We start from the raw sequence: 4,818 nt of genomic DNA, 5'->3' as shown, positions 1-4,818 counted from the left end.
ACCTTGTTCACTGTTGATGGACCATTGCCTGTACGACTGTTTACTTTTATTAAAAGCTGCAAATGGATCCTCACTCCGTTGACTCATCATTACAGAAGACTTTGCCAGACCTCGATCCAGCAGCAGTCTACAGCCTCACTACCGAAGTCTCTGCCCAGGCCAACATGCTGGCCGCTCATCAACAACAGCTAGCATGCCTCACGTCTCTCACGGAGGAGTTGGTAAAGACTTTGCAAGCGTTACGTCTACCTTCATCTGAGTCTGCCTCGCCGCCATTAGACCCAGCACCCCAAGCACCTCCTCCGAGTCACTCCACGGCCAGTACCCGCTTAGCTTACCTAGAGAAATTGGACAGCATGCCCGCTAAATGTAAAGGTTTTTTGCTACAATGCTCCTTGTTTGTCTCGCAACAACCTGTGTTATACCCCACAGAAGAAAGTCGCATTGCTTTTGTATGCTCTTTCTTGACTGGCAAAGCATTAGACTGGGCCACTGCCGTGTGAAATTTCAATCGACCAGCCTTTCCCTTGTCTGAGGTTTCAGGTGTTTGATCTCCCCGAGGGAGGAGATGGAGCAGGTGAGCAGATTCTCACGTTGCGACAGGGGAAAAATACAGCAGCAGAGTTTGCCCTGACATTTCGCACACTGGCTGCACAAACTGGATGGTCTGATGATCCCTTAAAGCTGCATTTTTGCAAGGGACTGAGTCTGGAGTTACAGGCCGAACTTGCTTGTCAAGACGAGGGAAAAACTTTGGATCAACTGATTGATCTCGCCATTTGCATCAACAATCTGATTCACTCTAGGAGACCCAGCAGGGATTCAACGTTCCGTTCACCAAGCTCTCCGTTTGTTCCTGAACAAAAAGCGATGCAAATGGGATACACGCAAATCTCTCCAGAGAAAAGAGATCGTCGGTCATGTGAAAGTCTCCTGCCCCACAAGACCTAAGCAGCACGCTTCCTCTGCGGTGAGTCAGTCATTTCATACTTTTAAAGTGTGTCAAAGTGCCTGTTAAACTAGCCTTTAGTGATAGTGTGATAGAGACAATGGCTTTAATCGATTTCTGGAGTAGCAGGAAATTTTATTGATGCTGACTTTGCCAAAATTCATGACCTCCCTCTCATACCCTGTAAATCTCCCTTGGCAGTGGCAGCGCTAGACGGGAGACATCTGGGCGCTGGTCAGGTCCAATACACCACCAATGACATCTACCTGACTACTGGCGCCATGCACTCAGAAATCATTCGTTGCTACATCATACAAGCTCCCAACAACCCAGTTGTTCTTGGACTCCCCTGGCTTCAGCTACACGAACCACAGATCTCATGGACTGAGGGTCAAATCACTCACTGGTCATCCAAGTGTTTCACGCAGTGTCTTCAGATTCTGGAACTGATGTTACTTGAAGCAGCCACCGTCAAAATGGATCCCTTGCACTCAACTGACATTCCCTCAGAGTATGCTGATCTAGCTGAAGCATTCAGCAAGGCCAAAGCTACCCAACTACCCCCACATCGGTCCAGAAAATGTGCCATCGAGCTGCTTGCCGACACCACACCTCCCAAGGGTCGAATCTTTTCTCTTTCACAACCAGAGACTGAATACATGAAAGCCTACATAGAGGAGTAACTAGCTAAAGGCTTCATCGTTTCATCCACGTCTCCTGCTTCTGCTGGATTAATCTTTGTCAAGAAGAAAGATGGGAGTCTTCGGCCTTGTATTGATTATAGAAGTTTAAACGAAATAACTGTTAAATTCCAGTACCCTCTACCTCTGGTTCCCCAGGCTCTTGAACAGCTTCGCTCCGCCAAATACTTCACTAAGCTCGATCTGCACAATGCTTACAATTTGTTTCGCATCAGAGAGGGGGATGAGTGGAAGACGGCCTTCTCCACCACGTCTGGGCACTATGAGTACCAGGTTATGCCGTTCGGGCTTGTCAACAGTCCCTCAGTCTTTCAAGCATTCATAAATGATGTATTCTGTGACATGCTCAGTTTACATGGACGACATTCTCGTTTACTCTGACTCCCTTGAGACACACAATAGCCATGTCCGAGCCGTTTTACAATGTTTAATCTCCCATCAGTTCTACGCTAAAGCAGAGAGATGTGAGTTTCACCAGACTTCTATCATGTTCCTGGGTTATGTAGTCAGCCCTGAGGGAGCTGCGATGGATGACCATAAAGTGCAGGCTGTCTTGAACTGGCCCCAACCTACGACTGTCAAGGAGATGCAGAGATTCCTTGGCTCTAACTTTCACAGACGAATCATCAGAGACTTCAGCTCCATCGCAACCCCTCTAACATCAATGATTAAGAGGAGGGGAAGCCGCTTATCCTGGTCACCAGCAGCTGACAAAGCCTTTAACCACCTCAAGGAACATTTCTCCACTGCACCACCCTGATCCTGAACGTGAGTTTGTGGTAGAGATAGATGCCTCCAGCACAGGTGTTGGGGCAGTTCTTTCGCAACATCATAGCAGTCCACCCAAACTTTTCCCCTGTGCCTACTTCTCTCACAAGCTAAATCAAGCAGAACAGAATTATGATGTGGGAAACCGTGAGCTATTGGCAATGAAGGCGGCTTTTGAGGAGTGGCGACACTGGTTTGAGGGAGCCAAATTTACCTTTTCAATTCTCACTGACCATCACAATCTGGAATATCTCCGTAGTGCAAAAAGACTCAATCAGACAGGCCAGGTGGGCTCTTTTGTTCACACGGTTTCAGTTCACAGTAACTTATCATCCAGGTTCCAAAAACACCAAAGCAGATGCACTCTCTCATCAGTTTGAGTCAGCATACCAGCCCCTTTCACCTGATCCCATCTTACCTACCACTCTCATTGTAGCACCTGTGCAGTGGGATGTCATGACTGAGATGGCAGAGACACAGGGCACAGATCCTATACCTGCTGAATGTCCACCCAACAGGACCTTTGTACCTCCTTCCTTGAGGAACCAAGTCATTCAACAAGTTCATGATCTTCCCAGCTCCGAACATCCAGGAATATCTGCATCCATCCAACTTCTCTCCATCAAATTCTGGTGGCCCTCACTTCGCACTGACACCATTGCATTCATTAAGAATTGTGTAACCTGCAACACCTCCAAATCCTCTAAGCAGACGCCTGCGGGTTTGCTACAACCACTACCCGTTCCTCAGAGACCCTGGTCCCACATTGCCATAGATTTTATCACTGACCCAACTCCAAAAGCAATACCACCATTCTCCATCATCGATCGCTTCTCCAAGTCCTGTCGTCTGATTCCATTACCCAAACTACCCACAGCCCTAAAAACAGCAGAGGTTTTATGCAGTTATGTATTCCACTTCTATGGACTTCCCGAAGATATCGTCTCGGACAGAGGTCCTCAGTTCACCTCTTGGGTATAGGCAGCTTTTTTCAAATTCCTCAACGTCAACATCAGTCTTACTCTTACTCTGGCTAGCATCCTGAATCCAATGGGCAAACTGAATGCCTCAATCAAGAAATCACTCGCTTCCTAAGATCTTACTGTCACCGCAATCAGGCTGATTGGAGCAGATATCTCTTCTGGACAGAATATGCACAAAATTCCCTGCGCAAACAATCTACTGGACTCACACCCTTCCAATGCGTACTTGCATTCCAACCACCTCTCTTTCCCTGGTCCGGGGAACCCACAGACTTACCTGTAGTTAATGACTGGCTCAGGAAGAGTGAAACTACCTGGAACAAGGCTCATACTCATCTCCAGCATGCCATCAGGAGACAGAAGGAACAAGCAGATCGTCACCGACGTCCCAACCCTGAGTATGTCCCGGGATCATGAGTCTGGCTCTCTACTAGAGATCTTCGGCTCCGACTACCCTGCCGTAAACTCAGTCCCAGGTATGTGGGTCCATTCAAAGTCATTAACCCTCTGGGGTTGACAAACGCGTCTGCGCATTTTGTGGCATCTTTTCCTGATAACGCCGAAAATAACTTAAATTACTCCGTCATTTTTGATCGTACAGGGTAACACTTTATAATAACGTTCAGTTGTAAGTCATTTATAAGTGATTAGTTAATGATGAACTAGTCCTTTACAAAACATTCATAAGCAATTAATAAGTGATATGCTAACAATTTGTGTATGTTTTGTTAATTCATTTACAAGTCATTTACAAGTGATTAGTTAATGATGAACTTAATAATTTGTGAACGTACAGTCATGTTTTGTAAATGATAAGTAATATGCTAACGATTTACAAATCTGTCATGTTATCTTAAAAAATAGCATATCATGAAATAGTCAAACATATCCTTAGTAAATGGTTAACAGTTTACTAGTTAATATATTATTAATCACTTATAAATCACTGAAATGTCAACATTGTACAATTATCTCAGCGCTAAAAATGCTAACGATTTACAAATCTGTCATAAGTTATTTTAAAAAATAGCATATCATGAAATAATCAAACATATCCTTAGTAAATGGTTAATAATTTACTAGTTAATATATTATTAATCACTTATAAATCATTGAAATGTCAATATTGTACAATTATCTCACAGCGTTATAAATACATGTGTCAGAGAAGACATCAGTCTACACCCTCACCAGTCAGCCCTTACATTGCAGTACACACTACAAAGTATTCAAAACCCAGTTGTGTAAACGCATGAATAAATCATTTACAAAGCTTTCTGCATCCCCTATTCTAAATTGTAAACTGCTCATCAGTTGTAAATGTTTTACTCATCATTCATAGATCTTTCACCCTAGTGTGTACACACACACAACCTGTAACCAGCAGGTTTGTAAAACATTTACAACTGATGAGTAG

The sequence above is a fragment of the Sinocyclocheilus rhinocerous genome, unplaced genomic scaffold (genome assembly GCF_001515625.1).
Source record: "Sinocyclocheilus rhinocerous isolate Xijiao unplaced genomic scaffold, SAMN03320098_v1.1 scaffold1873, whole genome shotgun sequence".
Classification (NCBI taxonomy): domain Eukaryota; kingdom Metazoa; phylum Chordata; class Actinopteri; order Cypriniformes; family Cyprinidae; genus Sinocyclocheilus; species Sinocyclocheilus rhinocerous.
The sequence above is the reverse complement of the archived record's forward strand: the minus strand, read 5'-3'. Positions refer to the sequence as shown.